This window comes from Strongylocentrotus purpuratus, unplaced genomic scaffold (assembly GCF_000002235.5).
Source record: "Strongylocentrotus purpuratus isolate Spur 01 unplaced genomic scaffold, Spur_5.0 spur5_contig_855, whole genome shotgun sequence".
NCBI classification, from domain to species: Eukaryota; Metazoa; Echinodermata; class Echinoidea; order Camarodonta; family Strongylocentrotidae; genus Strongylocentrotus; species Strongylocentrotus purpuratus.
In genome coordinates, this window is record NW_022145563.1 from 964,671 (window position 1) to 985,361 (window position 20,691).

Genomic DNA, 20,691 nt, shown 5'->3' on the forward strand with positions numbered 1-20,691 from the left:
TCTGACAAAAGTGAATGTTAGTAATTTTGTATGTTGGAATAAAAGTTGTCCGCCACAACATCACAGATACGTGACCGATTCAGCCAATTTGAAGAGCCCATACCTAAAGCGATTACATTTTTCAAAAGTTCATAATTTTCTTATTTCTTGTTCGATTTCATTCAAACTTTCACCAGTCTACATCTCCTAATATTTCTGCTTTCTTGAGTGGTTTGTTATCAACGTTGGATTTTCCTTTAGGTCCGACATTTTCGCCTTTTATTTTTAAAATCACAAAATCTATTCGAATATGTTAGCAAATGTTTTGAGACTCGAATAACAGTGCATAAGGGCTTTTAAACTTCAACTGAACTTAAATTTTATCCAATAATAAACACATAACAACATGTATAAACAGTTTTATACGTTAACATAAAAGGATAAAAGGAACCGGAGAAAAGCATGAATAAAAATCGAGCCTTCGATTCTATGAAAAGCACAGTGCTCTTAGTAACACGCTGTCCGTACCGATTGAGCCAACGATGGGTTGATGAAAAGTGATTATGCATGATTTATATAACCCTATCACTCACCCTAACGGTTACGTCATTGCTAATGACGTAACATATCAGCCAATCAGATGACCGGATATATTAGCATTGGCAAACCTGTTTGGGGAAAAAATTCACCCACCCACCCTCATGTATTTACAAACACATAAGCAACAAATGCACACACTAGCTGTCAAGAATACACAACACGTCGCTGTTTTCACGAAGTGACGGTAGTGAAAAAAAATTGCATTCACTTTGCGTGACGATTTTCCTCACTACCGTCACTTCGTGAAAACAGTTATAGACACACACAATGAGTATGAATTATCTTACCAGGATGGTCCTTGAAGACAGGAGATGGTTGGATGTGGGTCAAAGCCACTGTGTTGCTTTGGGCATGATATCCTGACATATCAGTGGTTCTGGTTCCTTTGTGACAGAGGAACCTGGCCAAAGAAAACAAAGGACATAAAGTAATGCATACAGGCTCTATACACATGTCAAAGACTCGCTTTTATTATTAATATGCATACCTAGTGCACATTATACTGATTTATCTCTTGACATAAGTATCTGACTAAGTCCCTTTTCAATCTTTTATACATCTTCAAACTTCTTTTCTTAAGATCATCCAACTTAAATCAGAATCAAAACAATATTAATAGGACTTCCATTTCTTTGCATTAATTTGAGCTTTCAACAAAAAATACAAACAGCAGGTTCATAACCTTTGACCTACTTTCATGAATTTAAACTTGATTGACATGCACAGGATATGATTGTACATTTTCTGTTATTAAGATACAATCCTCATACACATTTATTTCACTGCCTCTGTCAACTAAATTTGAGACTCCATATAATTATATTGCATGCATGTGTCACCGCTTTTGAGACTAATTCAGAATACATGATAACATAACCTGAAACTTCTTTGCCACTTGCATGTACTGACACTATATACTGACAATTTCTAAGCATTAAAAAAAAAAAAAAAAAAAATTAATTAAAACCTGAAATCTCACTATTTATTCTCAGATTCAGACGCCGCCATAATTGCTGATGTAAAAGTTACAACTTTGAACCAATCACTGCGCATGCATGCTGTGTACGTACGTATATACACAGCTAGCTAGCATATATAGCTGCATGCTATGAGCAGCTTCGATTTGTGTCACGCGCATGCGTAATACTACTAGTATCTTTGCAGCTCAGTCATGAATATTCATGATGCATATACCTCTGAACCAATCAGGAGGCAGGATTTTACGCTCAGAGGTAAACCTGTTTGGGAAGAAAAAAATGCGCGCCCCGGCTGTGACGCCAGCGTTAACTACACTGATGCCGTTATGCGGGACGTCCTCACTCGGGGCATCAGCGACCCTGAAATCCAGCTTGACCTCGTGTCAAATATAAAAGGGGCACTTATCAGAGGTGAAAATAGAAGGAGGACTTTAATAAAGTAATAGGGGCACAAATGAAAGTAAAAGGAGCACTTTTACTATGAAAAAGGGGCCCTTCTGGGGAAATTGAAAAAGTGGGGGAGCGCTGCCTCCGCTAAGGGGCGGATCCATGCTTTGATAAAAGAGGCATATTTGATTTTAAAGAATAATTGGCATGATCAATAAGGTAAAGACCAGTATTGGAAACGCCCCAATTTCAAAAAATGGAATGGAAGCTCTCATTACCAATCATGTGAAAGAATATGTTTTGACTAATACATGATGATAAAAAATTTGCCGGGAAACCGTTTCCTAATTCATATATTTGGTAAATTTGTTTCTCTCATGGTCTGTGAGAGATATAGGGTAGTCCCATATACATCTTTTTGTGTATAGTGCTTGTAACTTTACGAAGAATGGGCCAAATTTCTTATCATTTTGATGATTCCAGAACCTTGCAGATGCTAGATGCTAGAGGATCAACCTTTTCTGATCGATTCCACAACGTTTCTTTCACAATGCAATCGCATGACCATAACTGGTCTTTACTTTTAAGCTAGATGTAACGATAAATAGTTTGAAATGGGGTATTCGTAGAAATGTAAAGTTCGTTGAGATTATTAAATACGCAAGCACATATAGTAGTCTGACATGGGGTCGATTTTTTTTGTCTGGTCGAGTAAGATCAGACCTAGGAATTGTGTTGAATTGCGCATGCGTGCAACTGTAATGGATAACATATTTAATAGCCGATTTGGATGATCGAGATTACAATTTTCGTTGTCGTCATCTGAAGTGTTTGGGCTCTGGTGTCGTTGATGCCAGCTGTGATTACGAAACTTATCAATTGACGTATCAGTTTGAGAAACGTGGACATTAGAGAAACACCTCCACCAATTTCTACTTTCACAGGTAAGAACATTCAATTTTATGTATTATTTGAATATTTATTTGTGTATTTCTGTTTTCTCTTCGTTTCCTTGTTTGTAAAAAAAAAAAGATTTGTAACTCTCTTTTTTTTTCGCGGATCCCTTTGAACACCACATCATGTTGAAAAAGCACATCTACCCCATTTGCAGGAAATTGAAAGAAGTAAATAGATTAACACAAAAGAAGCATATTCAAATCTTTTCTAATTCGCATGTCGATCTCTCAAATTTCTATTCATATTATTATAAACTATAACTTTGAGAGAAGCGAGTGCAGGCGTGTCAGTCTTTTTTTTAAAAATTTACCTTCATCCGAAAGCATTCGATTTACTGGTTCTTAATTTTGTACATTTTCAATGTAGGCCTAAATTACTATAACACGATCGCAAATACTTTCAAGAAATCAACATCAATGCCATTCATAATGCCTTTAGAATTCATGTTTAGATTTTGTTATAATGTCACTTTACTGTTCGCACATTTTAAAAGGCTACTGAAATTGCTTAATTCAAGATTGTCTTTTCGAAAGTTTTTGCGATCAACGTTAGATGAAGACCTTCTTTATAACTCTTGAAAAGGTATATTGGAAAAATCTTGAAGGGGGTGAACAGCAAAGGATTGTGGTTTTCTTTGAAATTACTTATCTAATAACATGATATCAAAGGACGCTTGGTCAGAGTTCGATGTCACAAAGAGATACATTTGTCTAACTTCCTCTATTAGACCTAGCTTAAATCTAGCATCAGTTAATTTTTAAATAGGTGTGGCAAGATACATATGCCTATAGGTCTAGGGTGATTCGTACAGCGCTCCGAAGTTTATTCTTACCAAAAAGGAACAGTGATCTTCATTTACTTAACGCTTGTAGCATTTCTTAATTTTTTTTGCTCTTATTTTTTGCTACGGCAAATTGATAATCATTTCAACTACTTTCACGCCTTTGTCAAAATACTGAGCTGAACCTTTATTATTTTTGCTTGTTATGATGTTCAAATCAAAGAATAAAAGAATGCAATACTAATAGTATTGCGGCAGTTCAAAGGAAAAAAAAGGAAAATCATGAGCGAAATGTTTATCCGAATTAATATTCTGCCTTAGTAAAAAGCACTGTTTTTTTAACTTATACCAAATGTGCCCACAAATGGGTCAAAAATGAAATTATGTTTAGTCACTTCAAACTTGTATTTTTAGGATCAGGACTAATCATATTTTTGAGAAATGCAAATTCTGGACCTTAATCTATCTCCTTATTTATTCACCAGATATGAATACTTTGAGTTTTTACAATTTTATTGTGAACTATAGCATATCTAATAACTGTGATATAAAACTCTTTTGCTATTAACTACACCTTTAAATATGTTGGGTCTTTAAGAATATGTTTCAGAGATTATTCATGCAAATTGTTGAGTTTCTATCTTGAAAAATACAGATTTTGTATCCCTTGAAAGTAAAAAATAGCTCTAAATTAGGGTTTTGACAATAACAAGTTTTTATTTCAATAGGTAAAATGCTTTTTTCTTAGGTCAAACTTATTTTATTATAACAACTGATGATATAAGGTGGAATACATGCAAAAAAATTGGGAACCAGTGCATTGCCTAATAATTTTCATATGGCATTTATGGAAAAAAATTGTGCAGTTTTAATTAGTTTAGCACATACATGTATACCAAGTTTGTCTTCATCGACCACTCAATTTATGTAAGGTATATTGTTCATTTCAAGAACGTGTACCGCTAGTTAAAAATACTTATGTGATCTAACAGAGTGAAATATGAAGCTAATAGCAATTGTAGTCATCAAAACTCCTTAGAAAATTCACTTAGAAACATACTCTTTATTGCATGTTATGAACAACAATGTGAAATGTATACTATGGTTTGTTTCGGATGTTACACGATGTTAACATTTCAATGAGATCATCAATTTCTACAAACTCTACAATATAGATGTTTAATCAGCTTGCTAATGTTCTTTGCCTTCAACTTTATAGTGTGTCATTCAATAATATCACTAACACATACATGTATGTAAGCACTGAAACATTGACAAATCTTTAAAAAAATAAAACTATAAAAAAGTACTCCCAGTCATGTAAGTACGGTAATAAGAAATAAGTGAATCCTAATGTATGTACATCTCGAGAATGAGACATTTTTGATGTATTTTAAAATTGTGTATGTTTTAGGTTATAATACTACTGTAGTAACAATCATCCTTTACCACTATTTGTATTAGGAGGTTGTTTCAAACGACAATATGTTTTAATGCTCTTAAATAAGTATTTATTTATTTATTTAATTGATGACCGATTGATGAATGGATGAATTGATTGGTTGGTCGGTTGGTTGGTTGATAGATCTTAACTCTTGCTGTGCCTATATTACAGGTGACAAACAATATACAGTGTAGGTTAAACATGTACCGTATTTGCCGGCGATAAGGCCGCAGCGCCGCACCCCAACTTTTACATTTCGTAGAGGGAAAAAAAACGGACAGCCCATTTATATTTCACACTAGTGTAGGGTTGCGGCTCTAACAGATAATTCCTAGCACTCTTAACACAGAGTCAGTCCAGCAGACATGTTGTAGGATTGATAACTACCGGCTAACTGACCAGGTTTTAATGTGTAAAAGCATTACAGCATTCTATGTAGCATTCCACATACATTCCATGCAAAGCAGAATAAATCAATAAATATTCATATAGTCCCATACAAGTATAAATAAACATCCCAAAGTATTCTTGAATATTCAAACATAAACAAAGGGTATATATTGAATATCCATAGTATATGTAAATTATACTACATAAGCTTGACTGCATCAGGTGAACATTGAAACCAATGAGAGAGAGATAGACAGGTGAAAGGATGGTGGATGAAAAGGGTGAATGTGAATGAGGGATGACCTATTAATATGAAAGGGATGAATCATGGATATGAAGGGGAGTTTCAGAAGTACAAAATAAATCCCTACACTAGCTTATACATTTTGTATGTATGCATACATTTGAGGAAGATACTACATGTATATGTTTAGGATCATTAAATAAGGTATTACTGGTAATGCCCTTTTCTTTTATACATGTATGTACTTTCTACACAGATTAGTTACGTGTACTGAGTGCCCTTTTTAAAAGGTATTTTTAAATGAAAATCCATATTTCCCATAAATGTTTAGAAAAACATTTGAATTTGCTTGATTTTATCAACTTTATATACCTGTATCATACCCGTGTCATGTACATGTACACTGGGTATTGCTTAAGTGGGTGATTTTGAGCTTTTGTAACCTACTAAATAGTTTAGATTGACCATACAATCTTTGGTTATATGACATAATTTGGAACAACCTCTGTAAAAATGAAAACGCGATGATTTGCAAACACACAGCAATGTAAATAGCAAGAGGAGAGGTTGAAAAATTGAAATGTGCTATTCTCACATCTATCTTTGCCCCTCATTTGAACTAGTTAAAGTATGAAAATGTCTGTTAACAGTTTAATGTAACATCCGAAACGTGCTAAAGCATAACAGAAAGTGCTGTTAAAATGGCAGAATAGTTTTTATGAGTCATTTTTATTTATTGTTTCTGATAAATTACAATTAAGGATATACTAAAGCAGCCAGGAATGCCTTGCACCACAAAGTGTGGCTTCAATATTTATGTTTTATAAGTCAATTTTGCAGAAAATTTAGATATTTTACGGAAAATTTGAGTTTTTGCATCATATTTATTCATATTTTTATATTTAGATCTAAATGAAATTATCAAAATAGTGTTTTTAACAGGATTGTGCATTGTGAAATCGTAACTTGCACATATGATAGAAAATTAGTTGAAATTTGCAAACTATGTGTTAACAATCAAATAGTGTAACGTCCGAAACACCCTTCTTGAGTTTACACAAAATTATTGGAATTGAAAGACCTGATTTGTGTTTTGACTTGTGTTAAGACTTATATTAACTTATTTCATAATGATTTATTCACTCCAGATACCCTCAAATATGGATTATCATAATTTATTTGGTATTTGTTGTTTCGGACGTTGCATTTGTTTCGGACGTTACAACTGTTAACGGAAAATTGTTTTTAACTATAAAATAGTATTGTAATGATGTATTGCAAATTTCTTTTTTTTTTGGTGGGTAGCCGCCATGAAATGTTTAAAAAATGTTACGAAAGATAGGTCCTGCAGTTCATATATTTTCTGCTACTTCAAATTGAAAGTTGTTTCGGACGTTACAAAATTGTTTACGGAAAATGAGACAACTTTTTCAAATTTTGAATATATTTATAATATAAGCGCTACTACAATTAAATTATATTTTCTTTTAATTTAATGACTTGGAGTAACTAATAAGCTTATTCAAACCATAAACAATCTCATTGAATGACTGTTCTAGTGGGTTAAATGAGGGCCTACATTGTTTACAGAAAATGTAACGTCCGAAACACCATTTTCAATTGCACTGTTCTATCAAAATACAGGAGTTAATTCAGATTACTGTTAACTTTCTTTAAGATCCACCCATGCTCATTAATCATCAATAGAAAAAAAAAACATTTTGCTTGTGGGTATATATATTTTTAGGCTCCAACAAAAAAGGTATGTCAATTTTGTTACAAAATTCCGTAAACAATTGGCTGTTCAGGGATACCTCATGCACATAAAGCAACGCTGAAATTTTTTCGTTAAGCTATGGGAGGTTAACCTAGGTCCATGCTACAAGAAAAAGTTGTAACTGATTTTTAATTCTTTATCTTTGTAAAGTTTCAGGCGGTCAAAGGGTCATTAAGCTATTTGGTCATAGTTAAAAAAAACCAGTGCCAAAACGAATAGCCTTTCAGTCCCCAACATCTGGAAATTTCTTGCTGATGACAGTTTAAATTATGAAAGAGTGCCAGTAAAGAAAAAATAATAATTTCCGCGCTCTTTTCCCCATTTGATCATTCTTTTTCAATATTTATCTTTCTAGGAAATTGGGGCATATTATTTCTTGTCTCCCTTTCCTATCCGATCTTCATTTTCTTTTTTTACACATTTATTTTTATATCTTATGACGTGAGAAAATGTGGGACATAGAATCTCAACCTGTGATACAGATGGAACGAATCACTTAGTTGTTTTTACCCCATCCAAGAGAACATCAGTTTAAGTAATACTGCCTGCATATTGCAGTGTTCTTCACTGCAGCCTCTTTTCAATAAAGCAAATACCTGTTTGGTTATATTGTGACTGTACGACACTAATACAACAGCAACAATGTCAATCAGTTGCCATAAGGTACTTGAAGTCTGTATGCTCTCAGGCAGTGGCGGAACCAGGGGGCCCCGGCTCCCCCTCCTGGGGAAAAAAAAGAAGGAAAAAAAAAAAGGGGAAAAAAAGTAGGAAAAAAAAAAGAAGAAGAAGAAAAGAAAAAAGGAAATAAAAAAGGAAAAAAGTGTTCCTTCCCCCCCCCCCCCCACCCCCAAGTCACTGAACGAAATATCTGACGACGTAATTTTTCCAATTTTCGGGGCAAAAAAAAAATGTGGAGAAAAAGGGAAAGAGAAAAAAAAAGAAAGAAAGGTAGGGGAAGTTGCGATTTGTCCGCCAACAAAGTGTAGATCGGTGGGGGGGGGGGGGGGCACTGGCGTCTTGATCGGGGCGGAGGTTTATTTCTGATTCCATAACCGTTACGGTGGTTTAAACATAATGCTGAAATGACATAATTTTCCGAGATTTTTCCTCATTTTTAAGTAAATTATACATTTTTATGCGTTTGTTGTAAAATGACAAATTCCTAAATTTACAACCAGGCAAGAAATATGCTTCTTGAGGTGCCTACATGTCAGGGCCCGTTGAACGGCGGGGATCGGGAGCTTCCAGCTCCCTCCCCCCCCCCCCCCCCCCACACACACTTTTTTGACAAAGTATATTAAAGAAAAATAGAAAGAAAAAGATCAAGAAAGAAAGAATAGTTAACTGCCAGTGTCACAACAAAATAACGTATAACAAAAATGCTCATCTGACCGTAATTAAACGCCTAAAACCCCTGAGCTTCCGGGGGCTCTGCCCTCTGGACTCAACCAACGGCCCTAAGGCGGGCCCCTGATACTCATCTGACCGTAATTTAGTGCCTAAAACCCTTGAGCTTCTGGGGGTTCCGCCCGCTGGACCCCACGCCAATCAGTGCCCTGCCAGTGTCACAAATAAGGGATAAAAATATGTTCATCTGACCGTAATCAAATGCCTAAAACCCCTGAGCTTCCGGGGGATCTGCCCCCTGGACCCCGCCTAGGGCCCTAAGGCAGACCCCTGGATTCTAATATGACGGTAATTTAATGCCTAAAACCCCTGAGCTTCTGGGGGCTCCGCCCGCTGGACCTCACCAGGGCCCCTAAGGCGGGCCCTTGAATGCTTGTCTGACCGTCATTTATTGCCTTAATCCCCTGAGTTTCTGGGAGCGGACAAGGTATCAAAATGTTCATCTGACCGCAGACGCGTAGCCATGGGGGCGGTGCCCCCCTAAAAAAACATCGGCCAAAAAAAGAGAGGAGAGATAAAGAAGAGGACGTAGGAAGAAAAAAGGCAGACAGAAAACATTTTTGAAATTCAGACAAGGATTAAGAGTCGAGAATGGTAATACGAATCGTCTTTTTTCTCTAATAATTTAATAAAACGTCAAAGCTTCCGCGCTTCACGCAGGAGGTGGGGAGGGTGGGACTGAATTCATACAAGAATTAAGAGTCGAGAATGGGAATACGAATCATCTTCTTTCTCTAATGATTTGATGAAACGTAAAAGCTTCCGCGCTTTACGTGGGAGGGGGAAACTGAATTCAAACGAGGATTATTTTCGAGAATGGTACAACGATTCGTCTTCTTTGTCTAATAATTTAATGAAACGTCAAAGCTTCGGCGCTTTGCGGAGGAGGAAGGGGGAAATCGCTCCTCCCTGCACCCCCCCCCCTACTAGGTCAATGCAGGTCACCATTACGTACCGATATTTGGCTCGCATAATTTCAAATTTGGGCCCCCCTAAGAAATCCTGGATCCGCGCTTGATGTAGAGCCTCTTAAGCGTTGGGAGCCCCAAAAGTTTGATGGTAAAATTTGACTCAAATTGTATCATAATGTGAAAGAGGATCTAATTTAAAACATATTTCTGCGAGGGTTTTCAAAACAAATGCGTTTAAAGTCGAATATTGATGAAAGAATACAAATTTTAGATTTTTCTGCGTACAACAGAAAACCCAAATTATTGTTCTGCTTCTAATGAAGCTAACTTAATATCAGGGTGGACTTCCCTTTCCTGTATTCAATAATGAGCAGAAAAGTGTAATCTATTCCTTTTTCCATTAGACCACTTTTCTTCAACATGTCTCAGCAAAAATTGTTTATATTCTCTCAGCAAAATAAACCAACATTTCAAATATATACAGGGCGTCTATAGGTTTTTTTTGTTAACAAAACTTAAAAAACGTTGTTTGAATATAAAACTATAATCTGATCGAATGATGCCTGCCCCAGACATCGATTTGCACAATCATGGATTGTATGTACTAATTCCAATCATGTTTTCACTCCGATGGATAGTAGAATTGTAAACAGGTTACGTTGCGTTCTTGATTATGTGCATGACAATCAAACCTTTCTGATTATCATAATAATTAAAACACCATATGGAATAGAATCGTAAACAGGTAACCTTAGGTTCTTGATTATAACATTGTGCACGACAATCAAACCTCTTTGATTATCATAATAATTAGAACACCATATGGAATAGAATCGTAAACAGGTAACCTTAGGTTCTTGATTAGTGCACGGCAATCAAACATTTCTGATTATCATAATAATTAAAACACCATATGGAATAGAATCGTAAACAGGTAACCTTAGGTTCTTGATTATGTGCATAACGATAAAAACTTCATGATTATAATAATACTAAAGCAATCTATACGGTTTACTTCGGTGTCAACTCTTTCTTTGCAAAGCTTCTGCTGAACTTTGGAACAAACTACCTTTACATGTCAAAAACTGTCAGACTGTCAACCAATTCAAAACTTGTCTTCAGACACATTTATTCAAAAATTGCTTTTGATGATTAACTAACTCTGTTCACATTGATTTATATTTCATATGCATTTTAATTTGATTTATTTGTAACTTTTAGTTTGTTTAATGTGTAATTGTTTATCATTGTATGTCGTTTGTTATGGCGCTTATAGAAACTTCGGTGGTAAGCGCTTTGTAAGCATTTTTTTTTTAATATTATCATTATTGTCATGATATATGATATTTTTCTAATCCTACAGATTTGACGGGTGAAATACCACTCGGAAATCAATCGAGATGAGTCGAAGTGCCCTGCTCTTTTGGTGAGTACTTATTCCTTTGATTCCTCTTTTAAAAACTTTTTTTTTAAATCGTTTAATGGTTTGTTCTTACCCGAATGCCAAAGCATGTATGTGCTTGAAAGTAGGCGACCGGGGGAGGGGGGTTTCTGTCCACTTCGAGGGGCTTGGTAATGAAAATGAATACATTACCAAAGAGCACTAGCGCATCGACCTGGTTTCGAACCCGGGATTCCCCCCCCCCTCCCCCCCCCCCCCCTCGCGCTTACCAGACCACTGCTCTACCACTGAGCCATCAAGTCTCCTATTTATTATTGCATCATTACGTTGAATTTTTCTTTAGAAACATGCTTGCAAAGACTCCAGATATCAACTTACGGGTAATGTCAATACCCTATTGTTTTGATTAAAAAATTAATGTCTAGATTACGCAATTACGTCATTATCATGTTCACAAGATACAAGAGATGACGGGTAATTTATTTAGATTAATTTTAAAGAATAATTCTCATGCTTTTCTCATTTATTCGAACCATGCTGCCTCGCCCCCACAGTCATAGGCGCCGGAAGTGTGTGTGGGGGGGGGGGGGGGGCAAAACGCATTTTTGCCCCACCCAAAACGCACCCCCCCCCCTCAAAAAAAAAATGCAGTAAAGGTTTGTATTTTAAACCCAAAAGAACATAACAATAATAAAAACCGGAATTAAATCACATTTAAAATTCCATTCAAAGAAAAGGAAGATTAACAGGAATTTAATTTCCTAAACATTCCGCATGCCACAGCTAACTATTTATCAATAGAGGTTTATATAATAGCGATAAGCGCATATCGTGGAAATATTGTGGGAGGATAGGAAAGCGTGTGTGTTTTTTGTTATAGGGGTGAGAAGACATGAGCCCCTGAACACTGGCTTACTGATTGGGGGGGGGGGGGTATTTCTTATTCGATACCACTGATTTACTAATGTTGCTGAAATGACATGATTTTCCGGTATTTTTTTTCAATTTATTTTAGTCATATACCTTTTCATGCGTTTGTTGGAAAATTTGAAATTCCCTAATTTACAGTCAGGCGAAAAATATGCTTATGCAGAAGGCCTGAAGAAACGGCTGGGCTCGGGGGCTCGAACCCCCCTCAATTTTTGAAAAAGTATGTTACAGAAAATAAGAAGGAAAGAGAGAGAGAAAAAATTAGAGACCTGCCAATGTCACAAATGAGGTATCAAAATATGCTCATCTGACCGTAATTAAATGCCTAAAACCCGAGAGCTTACGGGAGCTCCGCCCTCGGACCCCACCAAGAGCCCTAAGACGGTCCCCTGGATGCCCATATGACCGTAATTAAATACCTAAAAAAAAACGAGCTTCCGGGGGCTCTGCCCCCTGGACCCTACCAAGTGTCCTAAGACGGGCCCCTTGATGCTCATCTGACCGTAATTAAATACCTAAAACCCCTGAGCTTCCGGGGGCTCTGCCCCCTGGACCCCCACCAAGGGCCCTAAGGCGGGCCCATGGACCGTAATTAAATACCTGAAAACCCTTAGCTTCCGGACCACATCAATTGCCTTAAATAGGGCCCCTGGATGCTCATCTAATCGTAATTAATACCTAAAACCCCTGAGCTTCCGGGGGGCTCTACCCCTGGACTCTCCGCCAATTAGTGACCTAAAAGTGTCAAAAATAAGGTATATAAATATGCTTATCTGACCGTAATTTAATGCCTGAAAACCCTGAGCTTCCGGGGGCTCAGCCCCTCGACCCCCTGCCGGGGCTTCCAAACGCTTTTGCTCATTACGCCACTGCCCCTGGAAGGTGAGCCCACTGGAACGTTTGTCCCCCCCCCCACCCCCCCCCCCCCCCCATCCCAAACTGCTTCCGGCGCGCGTGCCCACAGTTACATCCTTTGCGAATCATTATCTATTAATAATTGAAATCGAGGAGAAAAAAAAAGGAATTGAAATTTAACCCATACTAATCATTCCCATGCATGTACAATAAACGTTTGAGATGCTTTAAAAAAAATTAACTAAACATAATTACAGTGACATATTATCAAAACCGCGGGTTTAAAAAACTTTTGTTTCGCATTTTTTATTTCTGGATTCTAGACAAAATTATGGAATTCTATATTTTATTGTGTCGCAATAAATAATGATAAAACTATCATTCAGAGAAAATCAAAACATTAAGTTTAATTAAGGTCGTAATATAGTTCGTCATGGTGGTGGAAATCATATTCTTGTAAAAGGCCTATTAATCAAACTCGTTGGAATTCATGCTTCGATTTTATAACAAAGGTCGTTTTCATTGAAAGCTCTCTAAAGATCATTTAAATAAGGCCAATACCGTCAAATCATTGATTTGGACAACAAAATTACAGATTTTGGGCAAAAGGTGATTTTTGTGTAAAGAAAAAAAAAGAAATAAATAAAAGTGACATCTACCTAGGCCTGTAATTATACTTTAATCACTATTTTTTAGATCAACATAGAAACAATACTTTTCTAAGAGTGAAATGCAGTGGAATTTGTTCTTGTATGGTATTGTAATAACCTTTGGGAATTCTTTTATAAGAAAATGGGGAATTTAAAGACTGCAGGGGTAGATGTTTAGTCTAGCCTAAATTAATGCTCACGCAAGGCCAGGGCCAAGTCATACACACATACAATTACAGTCTCTGAGAGAAAGGAGTTATCGAACAATGATTTTTAAGTAACTAATGTTTATTCACAAGAAACATGGTGGTGATATCCAATATTTACTTGCCACAACCTAATAACAGTTACACTTAACTCACATTTATACTAGTTCTTGCCCTTTGGCTAATCGATGATGCTCCCGAGCAACATCCTCCCAGCTCCTAACTCTAAGTTCTCACAGAATCTGTCTGTCCCAAACTACTTCGGCCTCAGCTCCAAACTTTTACACACTCCCAAAAACCTCGCCCAAATTAAAGCTAGTCTCCAATTCAGACCTCCCTTTTTAATCGTTCGAGCATCCAATTTCTGTAACACTGCCCCCTCCTTAACTTTGAACGTCTCGTTCAACACTAGGAACTTCAAAACAGGAACCTGTCAGTAAAACAACAATAAAGATAACAAGAAATGTAAAATACTAAATCTAAAAAAATAACAACATCATTAAAAAATGTGAAGCATGGAAAACACAGAATAGGAAAACCTGAAAGAAATCATCATAATTTCTAAAGTAGCACATTAGCATGGCACAGTCATTTATAAACATACATAAATTACCTTTGTTTCAGCCTCACAAAACAATTCTTAGGTTGTGGCGAATGCATACATAAAAGCACTTGCAAAATGAGACAAAGCATGCAGCATATGCATCTTACCTGATATCATTGATCGTAAATTTCAAATATCAATACAATAAACTGGACTTCAACTCTCAGTATACCAGAACAAAATACATCATACGTGAATATAATTGTTGTTCCACATCAGTCTGGTGACTCTGGTCAACATGTTCAGCCTGTTGCACACTTAAGTAATAATCACTATAGAACAAAAAAAACTGGATATAAACAAAAACATTTTTTTTTTTTTTTTTCAATATCACCTTTAAATATGGCAAAAGTTAAAGGTTATTCTGGTATAACCATCAAGTTTGATATTCGTCCTCTTTGGTAACAACAAATGGGATATCTCGGTTCATTTTAAACTGGTTTGGTTAGCAAAATTAGAGTTGCCAACAGCACATAAGTACAACCCTGGAAAAAAACATAACAATACTCTGAATTTATATGCCAAAGAGGAAACGCTCATTTCAACTGCCAATATAGAAGAATTTATACAAAACAAAATTGTTTTTACAAAATAACCTGATCTTGTAAAAACATGATCATGCATGATCTCAAATAAATTTCAAAATGACTTTAAGTCATTAGAAGAAAAAAAAGGCAAAGCGTCCATTTGCTATTATCTGTTATTACAGAACGGCACAAATCAATTTCCACATTTCGAGTTCAGATGAGTTAATCGCTCATCTGTGATTACACCTAATGCGAGAAAGCCACTTCAGTTTTCTCATTCTTTCTACTCTCTTTGATACATCATAATAATGTGATTCCTACAAATCCTCCTGTATAAGAACACTTAACAATATTTGTGTTTCTCTTCACAAGTTCGATATCGAGGAATGCTAATAACACCAAAATGTTGGTCCCTCAGTTCTACATTCAACTGGTTCATTCATAAAGTTCAGCAGCACAATGGAATAAGTGTTTGACTCCTTAAGTTCATTTGCGTCTCCAAAGTTGCTTCAGCTAAATGAAGTCCTGTCACCAATTATTTGTTCCTCTGATCAATGCAATAGATGAAATTCCACTTATAGTCCATGCAAGTGTTTACTATAAAAGTTTTCAAAGTTTGATGGATTTCGTAAGGCTGCATAAAATTGCATGGCATTATCAAAATTATTCACCATTATAAACACGAACCGCGTTGCCATGGAGACCAGATACGCTCATCCGACACGTGTTGCCATGGAGACCAAATTTGCTCATCCGACACGTGTTGCCATAAAGACAAGATACGCTCATCCGACACGCGTTGCCATGGAGACCAAATTCGCTCATCCAACACGCGTGAAGATACTTTGGGACGGCATCCCGGCGTCTTGCGGTACTGGCATCTCGCGTCCTGGCTTAAAGCTTGCTCGGTAAGGTACCTCACTATCTGCTCGTCAGGCCTCAGCTACGTGATGGAGAAAATCTGCCATCCAATTCTGGCTTCCAAGTAGATATTTCTGCAACAAAATAACATCTTTTGCAGAAAAAGGTGTACCAGAGTGGTACAACCATATATGCGTATATTAGGTATACACATGCAGAAAATTGGCTTTCATATAAATAGCCGTAATAAGAGAAAATGCAACTAACTAGGTTGTGGCAATATTATTATAAAAACTTATATTATAATCTCAATATACAAAAAAAAGAATTCTGCCATATTTGTTTTATAAGCAGTTACACAGCAACTTCACTGAAAACTTCCCACACAGAACTGTGCTGTATCCCTGCTGGAAACAGGTACTGACTTTCAAGCACTCTAGCTCTGCTAATGTGAAAAGAACCAGCTAGTCGTAAGCATAACCATTAAAACCCAACAAACAAGGAATTTAATGAAAACCAAGTCCTTAACCATAACAATATCCTTGATTTAAAATAATAATCCATAACTATGTGTAAATGTAATCCACTACAATTATAGACAATGTGATAACCGTGATACACAGCTGTCAAAGTTACCAGCTAATCCCAACCATATCTATTGGGAGACTTCCTTTGACGATGCTGATGCTCGTGACTTTTTTTTCTCGAAGGTTCTTCATCCAGAGCATCATCAGGTTGTCACACTTGATGTCTCTCGCTGAGCTTGGAATGCTCCTCAGTACTAATTTATATTGCTACGGTAATGAAAGAACAATTATCATCACTTACATGGAGCCAGGGCTCCTTCTGTCCCTTGTACTTGCAAAGACGTTCTCTGTGAACCACTCTTGGTTTACTCCTTTTCGTCAACTGGATCCTGTAGACTACATCGTTTATCTTCTTTAGAACAGAGTAAGGGTCTCACAAGTCTGACATCAATTTAGGTGATACACCTTTCTTCCTTCGAGGATGCCAATATCCGGAATACAGGTCAAGGGCGCAAAACCACTGGGAGCCCGTCAATGCATCTGAGATGTCGTCAATACGAGGAAGCGGGTAAGAATCTTTCTTTGTCACCCGATTCAAACATCGATATTCCACGCAAAAACGCATACTGCCATCTTTCTTAACGAGTACAATCATTGAACCCCATTCTCCTGATGCTGGCTCTATCACTCCTTGAGACTTCATCTCATCAATACCTCTGACAGCCTCCTCCCTCTTAGCTAGGGGTAAACTAGGTTCAGCATCACCCGTCTCTATCTTGTGTGCGACTATGCTTGTCTGTCCCAAGTCCATGGATCCCTTGGAGAACAGGTCTTGTCGTCTCAGTAACAACTCCCGCTTTTCTTCTGGTTGTCCCTCAGACAATCCTACGCTGCTTCTTTCAGGCAGCGACCTTAAACGCGGAGCGAACTCGCCTGTGACTTCTCCTGCTTCTCCAACATTTTCCTCTTGAGATTCAACATCAATGACAACATCAACTCGCTCACATTTACCTACACAATTACCTTCTTGTGAAGATTGGGTATGCTGATTCAAAAGTGTCCTGCCAACCATCACCCCTCTGAGGAAGAGTCCTTCTGCTTCTCCACCCAGGGATGTAATGACAGGAGCCTTGCCATTTCTAGCCGTGTTCCGCTCCTCGAACACGACTAGTTGCCGTTTCCCTCTGCCATCATTGAGGCCTCTACTTGCTTTCTCTGAACACTTGGTGATGTCACTGGGCTCTGGTCTCCAACTCTGGCTTCCAGCACCTGCAGACGCCTTTCAATACCCTGCTGTGCTGTGGAAGATCTGTCAAGGTGCGCTATAATTTCAGCCTGGTTACTGACGGCACTTTCCGCAAACTTCTCAAACGCTTGTAGGAGGGCGCCAACTCCTAGAGGACTCGAAAGGCGACCCCTCCCTCTTGTACGCGTACGTGACGAGATCCGTGAACGATGCATGGTTGAGAGTCGATAGTCACTTCAACAACTGTGTATCACCCTAAACCCCTGTTACTTTCATGAGCCTACTCTTGCTTTATTTAGAAGTTTTATAAATGGAAACTATAAGGCTACTGTATTTAAAATCCCTATACAAATTTCACGTCAGGTTCAGTATAGTTTAAACTTTTCCACAATAAAATCCAATGAAGAAAATATAATCCTAAAGGGGATTAAAATTATTTAATTAGTTAAATGGCAAATAAAACAATCCCATCAAAATAAGTTACCTAAAGTGACTAAATTTACTACTAAGTTATATCTTAACTTCCCCAAACAAAAGTAGCTTATCGGGTCTGCAAAGCAAGACTAGCTGTATCTAGCCTGCGGGACTACCAACTTTCCCTTTGCTCAGTGCAGCACATGCACTTGCACCGATCCTAAAACATTACTACACACACACACACACACCACTACAACGCGTTGCTCCCCGTATTCACACAGAGCTTTTGCAGTGCAGTGGTGTACGATGCCAATGACAATGAACGTAGGCTACTGCCATTGACCTATCTTAACTTTAGACTACAATCAAAATATGACTTATTCCCTAACTAGACCTAACAATCTTCTAAAATTCCACCTTTCAAATCCCACTTCTGACACCAGTGTAATAACCTTTGGGAATTCTTTTATAAGAAAATGGGGAATTTAAAGACTGCAGGGGTAGATGTTTAGTCTAGCCTAAATTAATGCTCACGCAAGGCCAGGGCCAAGTCATAGATCTACACACATACAATTACAGTCTCTGAGAGAAAGGAGTTATCGAACAATGATTTTTAAGTAACTAATGTTTATTCACAAGAAACATGGTGGTGATATCCAATATTTACTTGCCACAACCTAATAACAGTTACACTTAACTCACATTTATACTAGTTCTTGCCCTTTGGCTAATCGATGATGCTCCCGAGCAACATCCTCCCAGCTCCTAACTCTAAGTTCTCACAGAATCTGTCTGTCCCAAACTACTTCGGCCTCAGCTCCAAACTTTTACACACTCCCAAAAACCTCGCCCAAATTAAAGCTAGTCTCCAATTCAGACCTCCCTTTTTAATCGTTCGAGCATCCAATTTCTGTAACAGTATGGTATTTGGTATGGTATTTATTGAATCATGCATCGCACTTACATATACTGAATTACACATGGATATACATTGCATTTTAAAAACAAGTGTACAATTTAAAACAGTATCATTTACAGATTTACATAATTATAAGTACACGTATATGTCACATGTTTATCCTTAATTTTCTTCTATAAGCCTATACAGAAACGGGCTTGATTGATTGAAAGAGAGGGTAGGATAAGGGTGCCCCCCCCCCTTTCATCCAAGCGCGTAGCCAGGATTTCATTTTAGGGGGGGCGGTAGTGAGCACGCGAAGCGTGCGAATCACTTAAAGAGCGCGCGAAGCGCGCTCCCTAGGGGGGTGGGTGCAGGGAGGGGGGAGTTTCCCCCCTCCCGCGCGAAGCGCGGAAGCTTTGAAAGAAGACGATTCGTTGTACCTTTCTCGACTCATAATCCTTGTCTGAATTCAGTCCCTCCCCTCTCTCGCGCGAAGCTTTGACGTTTCATTAAATTATTAGAGAAAGAAGACGATTCGTTGTACCTCTCTCGACTCTTAATCCTTATCTGTATTCAGTCCCTCCCCTCTCTCACGCGAAGCTTTGACGTTTCATTAAATTATTAGAGAAAGAAGACGATTCGTTGTACCTTTCTTGACTCTTAATCCTTGTCTGAATTCTGTTCCCCCCCCCCCCTCTCGCGCGAAGCTTTGACGTTTCATTAAATTATTAGAGAAAGAAGACGATTCGTTGTACCTTTTTCGACTCTTAATCCTTGTCTGAATTCTGTTTCCCCCCCCCCCCCCCCCTCTCGCGCGAAGCTTTGACGTTTCATTAAATTATAAGAGAAAGAAGACGATTCGTTGTACCTTTCCCGACTCATATGTCTTAATTTGAACTCAGTTTCCCCCTTCCCGCGCGAAGCGCGGAAGCTTTGACGATTCATTGTACCGTTCTCGACTCCTTTTCCCTTTTTCTTCCTACGTCCTCTTTCTTTTTTTTCTTCTCTTTCTCTCTCTTTTTTTTTTTTGGCCGGCGTTTTGGGGGGGGCGACCGCCCCCACCGCCCCCCCCCTGGCTACGCGCCTGCTTTCATCACTCCAATGTGCACATCATTTGTGGTCCCGACGCGCAAGACAGGGTCTGAGTTATCCAAGCTATAGACTACAGTCTAAGCATGCCCTCAGTGTAATGTACCTGGATAAAGGTACTTTAGGCTTGGCGAAAGACATCATTATACGCATTTATTTTCTTAGTATGTCCTAATCACCGTTTGAAAGGGGTAGGGAAGAGGGTACTGGACCAAATTTCCTGAAGAGTTGGCTGTCCCTATAATCCGAAAATAAAACAAAAAATAGCACAAAACAGAAACACAAAAAACGTAAATTAAAAAAGACAAAGCTCCCCAGATTTTCGAATTCGCCCGGAAATCTTGCAATTTTCCAACACTCATGATAAGAAAAATTCTAAACATATAAAACATACAACAAAATCAACAATAAAAATAACAACAAAGACTCAAACAACAACAACAACAAAAGTCGACAGTTTTCGAGATTTCGGGACAGCCTACATAATTTCCAATTTTGCTTCCAGATTTTTGTAAGGGATATTTGTTACCACCCCCCCCCCCACACACACACACGCGCGCACGCACACGCACAAACACACACACACATAAAAAAACACACACACGCTCACACATACAGAGCC